Raw genomic sequence first — 14,024 nt, 5'->3', positions numbered from 1 at the left:
GGCCTTGGGTGGATTATTGATTGGGCCGATTAAACCAAAAAAAGGGTTAATTTCACATACCTCCCTGAGGTTTTTAACAATTGCAGAAAACTTTCCTTAATTTCTAAAAATTACACCTACCTCTTATTTTTTTACTATTTAAGTAACATTTTAAACCCAAAAGGCTATACTTTTTGCCAAAATTCCTATAATGCCCTTGAGTTATAATTTATAACAAAAATGTAAAGGAAAAAAATGGTTTACAGTCTCTATTTCATTTATATTTATTTCCTACCACTATTACCTAATTATCAACATCCAAATCACTACTAAATAAACACTTATCCTTATTCTAATGTTTCTCTTTTACCTAAAAATTTTTGATGCAGACCATTGCATCAACTATAAATGCTACATCATCTACCCAAAAAATTTACCTACAATTTCATAACAATATCAGATTTTACTTAATATACTACAATATTCATCAATATTCCTAAATTTCAATACCATGGCTGCCACCTTTTTAATACAAAATAATCTAAACCATCACTACTAATATCAATATCCAATATATTCCATTGGCACAGAGCTCAAAATCAATCAAATTCTCTCTATAGGAATAATATCAATAATTGTAAATAAAAAATAGAAACACAATACAATTATAAATATATACCAAGAATACTTTTTTTCATGATAACCATAACAGTATAACCTATATTCAATTCCTATTCCACTTCTTATCCTTAATTTTTATTTTTTTATCACTGTCACTACTATTTGATAATGAAATTAACACTCAATTTAATTTGATAATGAAAAACTCCATTGAATTTGATAATGAAATTAACACTCAATTTGTCATTTGACAATTTCAATTTGCTAATACCTATCAAAAATTGGAAACAAAAATGGGCGTAAGGAAACTGTTTACTAATAATGGAAAATTGAGGATTGGGAATACATACCAAAATATATAAGTATTGGTGGTTTAATGTGTATGGTGATTTTATTAGTAGCAACTGCCAACAGTATACATTTGGTTGATAATAATAAATAAATGAATTTGAAAGAAAAATAGATATATGAGAAAAAGAATAGTTAGTTAAATAGAAAATACTGTATTTTGAATTATTGGTTAATAATAGATGAGAGAGTTTTAATATTTGATAAAGTTTTTCAACAAGTTGACAATTAATAAAGGGCATTATTGTATTGTTATCGCAATAAGGGAGGTCTCTGTAATTATGTGAACCTCAAGGGAGCCGAGTGAAATTATCGAAAACTTTAGGGGAGGTTTCTAAAATTATCCCAAAAAAAAAACATGAATAGAGGTGTTTTTGTATTACTAGGCTTTGAGTCTCATTGAAAAAATAGCACTAGATGAAGCATTGTCAACTCGAGCAGAGAAGCAGAAGAAGACGCAACGACGAAGAAAAGGAAATGGAATAGGGTTTTTGATGGAGAGTTTATACAGGGCTTTGTGTGGATTATTGATTGGGCCGCTCTTCATGTGGGATTAAAAAAAGGGTTAATTTCACATATCTCTCCTAAGGTTTTTAACAATTGAGGAAAACTCCCCTCAATTTCTAAAAATTACACCTATCTCCCCTATTTTTCCTATTTAAGTAACATTCTAGACCCAAAAGGCTATACTTTTTTCTAAAATTCCTATAATGCTCCTGAGTTATAATTCACAACAAAAATGTAAAGGAAAAAATGATTTACAGTCTCTATTTCATTTATATTTATTTCCTACCACTATTACCTACTTATCAACATTCAAATCACCACTAACTAAACACTTATCTTTGTTCTAATGTTCCTATTTTACCTAAAAATTTCTGATGCAAACCATTGTATCAACTTTAAATGCTACATCATATACCCAAAAATTTACCTACAATTTCATAACAATATCAGATTTTACTTAATACTACAATATTCATCAATATCCCTAAATTTCAATTACATGACCGCCACCTTTTTACTACAGAATAATCTAAATCATCACTATTAATATCAATATCTTATATATTCTATTGGTACAAAATTCAAAATCAATCAAATTCTCTCTAAAGGAATAATATCAATAATTGTAAATAAAAAATGGAAACACAATGCAGTTATAAATATCTATCAAGAACTTTTTTTTTCATGATAACCATAACAATATAACCTATTTTTAGTTCCTATTCCATTTCTTATCCTTAATTTTTATTTTTTTTTATCACTGTTACTATCTTCATCTCCATTTAATTTGACAATGAAATTAACACTCAATTTGTCATTTGATAATTTCAATTTGCTAATACCTATCAAAAATTGGAAACAAAAATGGGTGCAAGGAAACTATTTACTAATAATGGCAAATCGAGGATTGGGAAAGATATATAAGCATTGGTGGTTTAATGTGCATGGTGATTTTATTAGTAGCGATAGTACACATTTAGTTGATAATAATAAATAAATGAGTTTGAAAGAAAAATAGATATATGAGAAAGAGAATAGGTAGTTAAATATAAAAGACTGTGGTTTGAATTATTGGTTAATAGTAGATGAGAGAGTTTTAATAGTTGATAGAGTTTTTCAATGAGTTGACAATTAATAAAGGGCATTATTGTCTTTTTATCATAACAAGGAAGGTCTCTATAATTATGTAAACCTTAAGGGAGCCGAATAAAATTATCGAAAACCTTAGGGGAGGTTTTTGAAATTATCCCAAAAAAAAACATGAATGGAGGTGTTTTGTATTAGTGGGCTTTGAGGTCCAATTCTTAGTTGAAGGCCCTTTGAGTGTCATTGTAAAAATAGCACCAGACGAAGCATAGTGTTACTTCTAACCAATTTTGGGCTTGTTCTCAATTTAATTATTTTAAATGATTATATATTTTAATTTTGGATAATAAGTTTTTGTTGTGTTTTTGGTTGTTTTTACTTTCTAATTTTGAACTTTTTTAATAATAAAAAAAATTAAAATCTATAATCAGCTGAAGAGTAACTTTTGTTGATTCTGATTATTTTCTACAATCAATTTTTGTAATTAAATTTTGTAAAATTTAAAGCAAATGAAAACAGGGTCTTAAATACTCGACTTAATTTTAGACCGAGATGAATTGAGGAAATTATTACATCAACTAACTAATTCTGTTGAATTAAATTTTATCTTTCCTATATTTTCAAAATTGAATACAAAAGCAAGAACACAAATTTCAAAAAAAAAATCAAGCCAATATTTTGATTAATGTTTGTTTTATGGTTGACCTAGCATTGTTGGTTGGCTGTTTTTCATATTCTTTTTTATTTTATATAACAATTCAAAATTACGATCAATTCAATCCACATTATAAAGAGAAAAATAATTAACATGGTCTGACCTAGAGGTGAGCATCGAATTCGAAGTCGGTAATTCGTTAGGTTGAAATGGGTAATTTTCGGTAAATGATTCTGGAAATATTCGACCTAATTCGCATTCGAAATAGAAAATATCGAATTTGAATTCAATCCGAATTGAATTCGGTAAATGAAAATTTACCGATTTAATCGAATTCGTGAAAATTGCTTCTTAGGGCATTGAACCAGTCGGATGGATTTGTTAACTACTTTGGAGATTATGATAGTGATATCATGTGCAGCAAGAAGAAGAGGTGCAGACACTCCTATGATCTGAATTGCTCTGCTCTGCAATTTAACAACAGCGGCAATGGATTTTGTAGCAACTCATGGGATAGACTGCAATGTCTTTCACTCTGGATTGGCGTGGGTGAGCTTCTAACCATTGACTGCTGCTGGTCTTGAGGATTGTCCCAACCTGGAGGAGATCCAAATCAAGGTTGAAGGAGATTGCAGGGAATGGTCAAAACATGCACAGTACCCCTTTGGGTTGAGCACTCTGGTGCAGTATCCTCGCTTAACCAAGGTGCATTTGGATTGTGGAGACACCATAGGTTATGCACAGACTGCACCGTCTGGGTAGATGGATTTGAGCCAATGGGAACGATTTTACCTGATGGGAACGAATGCTAATTTAGGGCAAAAGTCTGAAATTGGAACATCTAGACATAAGGATATTATTTCCTATTTAACTTAATTCGGAATTTCGAAATTGAAAACGGTAATAATTTACCATTTTACCGAAATAAATTCGAATTTGGTAAATACGAATTAAAAAACTATAAAACCATTTTCGACCCTATTTCGATTCTAATTAATTCGATATCACCGATTTACCGACCGAATTACCTAACTACCGAATTCGAATTACCAAATTCAAATCAAATTCGATCGGTAATTCGGTAATTACCGTAATTGCTCACCCCTAGTCTGACCTACGTACTAGAGTCGTAATTCAAATGGATTTGAACCCTTGATTTTGGCAACAGGCCATTGGATAGTTGGGTTAATATAGTTAGTATTGATAACTAGCTTTAATGAGCACCTTTTCAAGTTTCTTATTTCCTCTAGGTAAATATTATTATATCAGATTAATATGTTTGATGTTACCTCAAAAGTCAAAAAAATTATTGAGGAAAATGTCCAATGAAAAGAAACAAAAAAAAAAAGAGTTGAGAAAGGTTCCATGACCATGTATAGTTATTCAAGTATATATATAAAAAAAAAGGGTAAAAAAAAAACCCCTGTGGTAAACCTAATATACAGAAAAGCTTTCCATGGTTTCAAAATATACAACACAACCCCTCATGCTTTGAACTAAATTGTAAAGGTGACGGAATCGGTTAAACTTAACGGAAATGGACGAAATGACCAAAATGGCCTGATATAATTAAGCAAAAGACAACTCAAAAAAATAATTTGTTTTATTCTCTAAATATAGGACTGTCAATGGAGTTGGGCCAACTCGAACTCGGCTCGTTCGGCCGGACAAAAAGCCCGATGAGCCCGACATTTTAGTGAGCCGGTCTGAGTTTTAGCCTAAAAATTAAACCCGAATTAAATATGAACCGAGCTTGGGTCCTATTAGGCTCAAACCCGATATAGGTCCGGTCCTTTAATTATCTATATATATAATATTTATATTTTGATATTATGTATAATTATATATCCAAATATATTATTATTAAATACTAAATATATATATATATTACAAAATATAAAAATACATCTAAAGACTCTTCCATGAGCTTTCTTGAGAGCCAATATTAGTGATGTATAATTGAATCTCTAACTTTTCTTATTGGTTAAATAAATTTTTGTGTTGGCATAATATTGGTTGATTTCTTTTTGATCTACAAACACAAATCATCAAGCATGTTTGCATTCAAATCACAAGATTATAAAAAAAGTTTCAACTTTTAAAGATGTACTGGCTTATGATCGCATGTTTTATTACTATTTTTCATGCATTTTGAATGAAATATAAATATTGTTGAAAAAGTTTTGGTTTATATACTTTTTAAGAACTATTATTTGTTCATGTTTAGTTTTAATATTACAGTCTTGTAAATGTTAAATTAGTTTTAAAACTTAATAGTTATAGTAATTATATTAAAAAAATTAAGGAGTAATAAGTGAACTTGGATTAACCTCGATTAAGGCTCATAACCCGAATATTATGTGAGTTGAGTATGAGATTCACATTTATGAACCCAAAACTCATAGCCCGAAACTCGAAAATGTTCCAAATTAAATGAATTGAGTTTGACCTTATGAAAGCCCGACTCATTAGTTCCGATTGACAGGCTTATCTAAATAGAGAGAATTGAGGGTTAAAGGATAGAATAGGTATATTTGATAAAAATTAGGTATAAATTGTTTTTTTTAGATTCCAATAAGTTATTTGACTCATTTCCGTTAAGTTTAACGGATTCCGTCACTTTTACAATTTAATTCAAAGCATGAGGTGTTGTATTGTATATTTTGAAACCATAGGAATTTTTTTTGTGTATTAGGCTTACCACAGGGATTTTTTTTTGTTTTTTACCAAAAAAAAAAAACAACCATTGGCAAAAGATATCAAGAAGACCTGCATTTGGTTTAAATATTGAGACATTCTTACCCCCGTAAAACTATCTTAATTATAGACAAAAATCAGGTACGTGAAAATACGAGATTATGTAACTAGTTATTTTTACCAATGAATTTGGGCCCATGAACTTGGATGAAATTCCATCTAAATGCTTTCCCCTGAACCCAAAAGTATTTAATATTCGACTGTACGAGAGGGTTGTAAGTAGAAAGTTTTCAATTTAAAAATTTTCACTTAAATTAAAAAAAAGATTTAAAACTTTCCATTTACATAAAAATAAGGATAGTATGATACAAATGAAGGAAAAATTCAAAAAAATTTCTCAAACAATCTGAAACGGATAAGCAAGTATGTTTGGTTAGCAAGATTTGCGAAAAAAAAAATCAAATTTTTTTCTACTTATATCATGAACACAATTTTTAATCACATTTTTATCTCGCATATATCACATCATACAAAGTGCTACAATAATTATTTTCAATAAATATATCAAATAACCTCCTATCCAAACACACTATCAATAAACTACTTCTAAACAACTCCTTGAATGTAAAGTTATGAATTTGAAAAAACAAAAAAAAAAAAGCAACGTAAGAGTAATTTTGCATAAATAGCATAATATGTTAATCCAAAGAAATTATGGTACATGTAGTTACATACTACAAAAATTTGTAACTGCCCTCGCTTTGCACTTATATTTTCGACAAAGGTAAATTGGTAAAAAGAATATGTTACTTTAGTAACTGCATTCACTTCAAACTTCAAAAATGATTTTCTTCCAAAAAAAAAAAGGTTTTCTAGGGGATAAAAGAATGGTGGAATAATTGATTTTTTTAATTAATTTCTCAAATGGAAATTTACATGATTCATATTATTTCTGGACGATGATCCATGCTATATACAGAAAAAATGCTCTACTCCTACTTGTATAAAGTCCAAGAAGTTGCAAGTTTTATGAGCAGAATTGTCTTCACTTACATCAATGGCTCTCCATTCATCATTTCTCTTTTACACTTTCTTGTTATTAACGTTGATGTCTAGCCATTTTGATATTTCATTCTCCTCTTCAAGTTTCCAGAAGTGACATTGAGTCGTTGCAATTCGCACAGAATCTGGAATTCTTGCAAGCAGAATGGTTCTTGCGGGGTGCCTTGTGACATGGACTTGATGGATTCAGGGTTTATAGATTTTTGTTTGATGTGATTTCTTGTTGGTTGGATCATTGATACACTGAGTGGGTTTCGTAACATTCAAGAGAAGGGAATACCCAAATAGGCTTCAGAGTAGGATTGGGTGAATGAAATCGCATGATTTGTTACATGTGTCAAAATTTTTAGGATGAGACTCGACAGATAGGCTCCTTGAGGGGGTTGAGGATCGGATGCGCTGCTCCTATTGGTGCCCTAAAAGCAAATTTGGACAAGCTCACACAAAGTATTGCAACTGTTTGGTTATCAAGGAGTTGGCCATCTAAGGTAGATAATTTACTACATATCCAAAATTAAGTTCTTTTGCCTTTTTTTAAAACCTTAAAAAGGTTCATTAATCTAGATTTCTTTCTTCATTACCTAACTGTTTTTTTGTGCTTATAATTGCGTAGAGCCCTTCAAGACGCTGTAGGTTTGATCCCAAGAGCTCAGATTGATCTAAGTGCTGAACTCTTCTCAAAGATCATTGATGCAGCATTTGGATACCACCTCGACCCTCCATTCAACCCTTACGAGAACAGCCTAAGTTTCTTTCTGGCTACTTATGCAGTTCCATACATTGGACTGACAGGATATGTTGGCATAAACCCTCTCCTCAAGACTTACCGTAGCAAGCGCATAAGTCTATAATCTTGTTAGCACAAAAGATCACGCAGCAGAGGGACATCTAACACAAAAGTATCAGGTTATAAACCAATCGCGCCCGTCAATTAATTTCCAATATTGAAGTGAGCTCGAGGTCAATTTATTAACGCTTGATTTACAGGTTTCAGCAGGATTATTAGGTGTTGAAGCAGGCCAAGATGCCCGTTATCAGGCTATATCTCTACCAACGGGCAGATCAAGTGGTGGAACTATACCAACACACGGTAGCTGATTTTACAACTCGCATTTCCAATGTCAAAAACCTCTTGGCTAAGGGTGGCAACAAGGATGAAGGCATCCATGTCCACCCAAATCTCGGCGCAGAAAATCAGACCTCAAGCAATGTCCTATCTGCGAATTATTACTCCTCCTCGTACAAACGCTCTCCAGCAGAGATATTAAGGATTGTTTATGTTACCGGTAATGAGGGATCCCCTGGTGGATTTCCTGCCCAAGGGAGCTAATGGAAGGATAGCTCAAGCACTTTTCAAGAATAAATGAGAGGTGTAAACCTATGGCCTTTGATTAAGCACTTTTGATGTTTCGAGGTGTTTGATGCTCTAGATCAGAAGAACTTGAACAATTTAGCTGGAGAAATTATCAAGAATTCTTTAGAGGAAGCTATTTATGTGAATATCTATGTCATTAGTAGGTCGCATTCGCATATTATATAATGCTACATTGGTTTTCAAGAAGTGGTAGGCTTTTACGATAATGGAAATGCTTAAAAAGAACTCCTCTGATAAAAGTATTGTCTGATTAGACAATTTGCAAGCATAGATTTTAGCACGAATAAAAGTTTGTAGGCTTCAAAATTTTAGTCACGAAAAAAAAGGGAAAGCAGGAAATCCTATTGGGCCTTGAAACCAAAATATAAAAGAGTACTAATATGCACTGTTTTGCTCTTAATTTTTCTATAGTGGGAGGACTTGGCAAAAAAAAAAGAAGATGATTGAAGATAGCAGAGTGGGAGACAATAAAAATCCGCTCATCTAAACCTGGATCCAAAACCAGAAACAAAGAATTGGAACTTATCTGATCCTCCAAAACTATATAAATAGTGAAAAAGCTTAATTGCATCGTTGGTTATAAACTTAGAGCAATGTGGCAAGATTTGAGGCATAATCAAGCGAACAACCAGTGGAGGAAGCTGTAGCACTCAGAACGGGAATGATGATGGCCCGAGAAGCACAATGGAAGGAAGAGGAATTCCAATCAGATTGCAAAGCAATAGCGGACATGATCATGGAGGAAAATGTTATGGAATCCAGAACTGCTGTTATACTAGACGATATTGATAACATGAGAGGCTTGTTTGACCAATGTACCTTTTCTTTTGTTAATAGAATAGGTAACATATATGCTCAGTGAAGGCGGTCACTTCGGATCGCCATATCTGAAGTGGTGCCATGGCCGTGATCCTTCCTGTCACATCGGATAGATCTCGGCTAGGTCTCTGCGACCTCTCGTGGGCCTCGGCCTTTATGACCTAGATGGCCGTTGAGGAGGGCCATTTAGGCTCGGATTGCCCAAGGCCTGGTCCTCTGACGTGTCCTGAAAGGCCACCTCGGCGAATCATCCTGCGAGGCGGTTGGAACTCGTTTGCCACCTCGGTTATATGGTCCAGGTCGTATCTCCGAGGTGAACCTTGCATGCTCGACAATTACGGAAAGGAGGGATGTGACCCCTGACACATCTGACGCCTGAGTAATAGCTGCTCTGACACGCCGCCTGAACCTGACGGGATATCACATCACATCTTTTCATAGACTGGTCAAGTCCACCAGATGCACTGACTATCTCAGATCTTCAGGGACTTGTGCAGGTAGTTCCTCTCTCCAATCCGTCCCCTATAAATACACAACACCTCTACTGGAATAGGGGATGACCAATTTCTGGTAGAACGCTATCTCCACTCATTACTTTCTTACTTCTCTATATCCGAACTGACTTAAGTTTCGGAGTTATACCGGGGGATCCAACCCCTTTTCTTATCCAAGCAGGTGACTTCGTCCAAGAGAGTTGCCCAAGGTAAAGGCATTCCTCCAGTTCGGGTGACTCACTCCTGCCGGTCGAAATTCACCTCTTCAATTGGCACCGTCTGTGAGAACGCAAAGATATTAGAAGATGAAGCCTGCGCGTTCTAGGAGCAGAAAAGCTCTCGCTATAGAGGCTGAGCAAAGCAATGCAGCTCAACAAGAAAATATTTCTGAAGGGCAGGAGTCCCCGAGGACTCAGCCCGCAAACGAAGAAGCCATAACCCGTATGGCCGAGTTTGTAACTGAGAACCCAACATCTTTGAAGAGTTGGGGAGATACCTTAAGAGACAAGGCAAACAAAAGCCCGAGTCCTCTAAAAGGAAGTCAGATGGGTCTCCTGAGGACTCATCTGAAGAAGGGTCAGATGGGAGGCGCTTAAGCCGAAGTGCCTCAAAGCGAGCATTTTCTAAGGCTACCTCTAAGGTACCTTTCCTGACCAAGGCGTTTTCTCGAGGGCTCTTGGGGCGACGACCCGAGAAAGAGCCTCGGTCCTTGGGAATACCCGGGGTGGACTGCATGAGGGCTCCACCGTTTACAGATGATATAAACGAGGAAAGGTTTCCTCCCAATTTTAAGCTCCCCGCAGTACAATCTTATGATGGCCGAGGTGACCCCGAAGACCACATCCATGCCTTCATCTCGGCCTTCCGCCTATACTGCATCCCAGACCCCGTCATCTGCAGGGCCTTTTCAGTATTCCTTCGGGGAACAGCTCGAAAATGGTTCTGGGCCCTAGAACCTAGGAGCATATCGACCCTGGGTGAATTAGTGGAAAAGTTTCTCCACCGGTTTGTCTCCTCCCGACCTACGACCAAGACCTCGGCTTACCTGTTCATTGTGCAACAGAATCCGGGAGAGTCACTTCGGTCGTACGTCCGGAGGTTCCATGAGAAAAGCGTTCAGATACCTGACCCCCAATGAGTAGGTAACCCTCGCTGCTTTTACCCATGGACTCGTTGCCGGGGAGTTCAATACGGGGATCCATAAGAAATATCCCCGCACACTGCATGAATTGTGGCTGAAGGTTGAAAAGGGCATACAGGCCGAAGACCTCCACTGCATGAAGAAAGAGGTCCAAGCCACCCGTCTAAGGGCTGATCCCCGAAAGGGAAAAGATGCCAGCCGAGCTGAAGTGGGAACGTGAAGTGGCTTCCGAAATCCTGGCCGGGACCGCCGAAACGTGTTCGACAGGATATCCAAAGGGAAGTCGCCCATTCTCGACTCCGAGTTGACTCCTTTGAACACTTCCCGGTCTCAGGTGTTGTCCGTGATGGAACAAAACAACCTCGGAAAAGCCCCACCGAGGATGTATGGAAGCAGAGACAAGAGGAACTCGAACCTCTACTACTTATATCACCGTGACATTGGTCACGAGACTGAGGACTGCAACGATCTCAAGAGAGAGATCGAGAATCTCATTAGACAGGGGCACTTAAAACAGTTCATCCACCGAGCTGGAGGCCACTAACGAGATGAAAACCGGCGAGACAAACGAGGAGACCGACGCCGAGATGAGCGGCGGACCTCCAGAAGCAGCTGCCGACCTCCTGAGGATCCCAGGGAGACGAAAGGGCCTCCCCCAGACGGATCTGCTGGACATGGGTTGGGATATGGGCCGAACATCGCCGGAGTCATTAACACCATTGCCGGAGGTCCGACAGGAGGAGATAGTCAGAACTCCCGGAAGAGGACCTATAGGCAGGCCAATCCAGATCAGGCCGAGTCGAGTTCTCGCCTGTCCGAGGTGATCACCTACGGACCCAGTGATCCCGTCCCAACTGCCTCCAGCAGTCATGAAACTTTAGTGATTGAAGTCCTCACCAACAACTATATTGTGAAAAAGATCTACATAGACCCGGGAAGTTCAGTTGACGTCATGTACCTCCGCACCTTTGAGAGTTTTAAACTGACCAGGGAGCACATGACCCCGGTGAGAACCCCTCTTGTAGGGTTCGGGGGGCACGTTGTGCACCCCGAGAGAATGGTGACCCTAACGGTAACCGTGGGGCACCACCCCCGCTGCCGAACTATCCCAGTGAATTTTGTGGTGGTTAAGGCTGACTCCCCATACAACTTGCTCCTGGGTCGACCTATTCTTAATGCTCTGCGGGCGGTGTACTCTACATACCACCTAAGTTTTAAGTTTCCTACCCATGCAGGAGTGGCCGAGGTCAGTAGCGAAGTCTGCGCTGCCCGAGAGTGTTACCTCGCCACTCTACAAGCGGCCTCCCCATCAATCTCCGGAACGAGACCCGAGAAGAGGTCAAATATTCTCTCAATAAATAGTATCGATCCTCAGCGAGCTGAGAAGGTCCCGAGGCTGGAGATTGGGGATGAGGTGGAAGAGCTTCCCCTGGACCCCACGAAGCCTGATCAAACAGTTGCGTTGGTACCCGATTGCCCGGTCCTGTCCGAAGAGATATGGTGGACCTCCTCAGAGAATATCGGGACGTCTTTGCTTGGGTCGACGAAGAGGTCCAAGGGGTCCCGCACCATCTCATGATGCATGAGCTGAACGTCGACCCCCAAGTCCGTCCGGTCAAACAGAAGAGAAGGCACCTCGGCCCTGAGCGCAGCCGAGCTGTCGGTGAGGAAGTGAACAAGCTCTTACCCGCTAAAATAATTCGGGAAGTCCAATACCCTACCTGGGTGTCCAACCCGGTCATGGTCAAGAAGGATACGGGGGTTTGGAGAATGTGCGTCGAATTCACCGATCTCAACAAGGCCTGCCCCAAGGACTGTTGCCCATTGCCCAAGGTTGATACCTTAGTAGACTCGGCAATGGGATATGAGATCCTCTGTTTCCTGAATGCATTCAAAGGTTATCACCAAATTGGTATGAGCTAAGAAGACCAGGAGAAGACGGCCTTCTATACTGACCGCGGCACGTACTGTTACACTACCATGCTGTTCGGGCTGAAGAATGCCGGAGCCACTTACCAACGCTTGGTCAACCAAGCATTCAAGTTTCAGATCGGCCGAAATGTTGAGGCCTATGTAGATGACATCCTCCTCAAAAGCCAGACGACCTTCGCTTTTCTGGCCGACCTGAAAGAGGTCCGTGATATCTCCGGAAGACGCGAATGATGCTGAACCCAAGAAATGCGTCTTTGGGGTCACCTCGGGAAAATTTTTAGGTTATCTCGTCTCAAGGCGAGGTATAGAAGCGAATCCGGATAAGGTGCGAGCTATCCAGGAGATGTCTCCACCTCGGTGCGTCCGCGATGTCCAGAGGTTGACGGGGCAGTTGGCCGCCCTGAACCGGTTCCTATCGCAGTCAGCCTCCAAAGCTCTGCCATTTTTCAAAGTATTGAAGAAAACTGACCACTTCTCCTGGATTGAAGAGTGTCAACAGGCGTTTGAGCAGCTGAAGGATTACCTTCACTACCTTCCCACGCTCACCTCACCTCGACCGGGGGATAAGCTGATCTTATATCTTTCTGTTGCGGTGGAGGCCGTGAGTGCCGTGCTGATAAGGGAGGAAGGAGTCCAAATGCCCGTCTACTACGTTAGTCGAGTTCTCCGAGGTCCCGAGACAAGGTACACACAAGCGGAGAAACTTGTGCTGGCCCTGATCCACGCAGCCCGCAGACTCAAGCCCTATTTCCTAGCTCACCACATCTGTTTGAGGACTGATCAACCACTCCGGCAGATCCTGACACGACCTGAGGCTTCGGGACGTCTTACCAAATGGGCCATTGAGTTGGGGGAGTATGACCTCTCTTATGAACCTCGCACAGCCATCAAGACCCAGACTCTCACGGACTTTTTAGTCGAACTCACCTTTGACGAGGTGAAAGAACCCATCCGAGCTACCACCCCGGTGACAGCTGAAGTGGCCATCGCTGGGCTCCAGCGATGGATTCTACACGTGGATGGATCGTCCAACAGTGAGGGTAGTGGAGCAGGCTTGCTCCTCGAAGACCCTCAAGGAGATGTGTGCTCGTACGCCCTGAGGTTTGACTTCACTGCCTCCAACAACGAAATCGAATACGAGGCTGTCATTGCCGGCTTACAACTAGCTCGAAAGCTCGGGGCCGCACACATCTTGGTCTATAGTGACTTCCAACTCGTCGTGTGCCAAATATTAGGCGAATACGAGGCCAGGGAAGAGGTGATGCATCGCTACCTCTCTAAGGTCCTCCAACTGGTGGCACACTTTGA

General features: G+C 39.1%; 1 pseudogene; it reads left to right on the top strand.

The window, feature by feature from the left end:
• The first annotated feature begins 3,685 nt into the window (after positions 1-3,685).
• On the top strand, positions 3,686-8,322 carry LOC113724622 (ferritin-like catalase Nec2; annotated as a pseudogene).
• The last annotated feature ends 5,702 nt before the right edge of the window (positions 8,323-14,024 follow it).

Source organism: Coffea arabica, chromosome 2c, assembly GCF_036785885.1.
Source record: "Coffea arabica cultivar ET-39 chromosome 2c, Coffea Arabica ET-39 HiFi, whole genome shotgun sequence".
Taxonomy (NCBI): Eukaryota; Viridiplantae; Streptophyta; class Magnoliopsida; order Gentianales; family Rubiaceae; genus Coffea; species Coffea arabica.
Note: the sequence above shows the minus strand (reverse complement) of the source record. Positions and strands in the feature narration are given on the sequence as shown.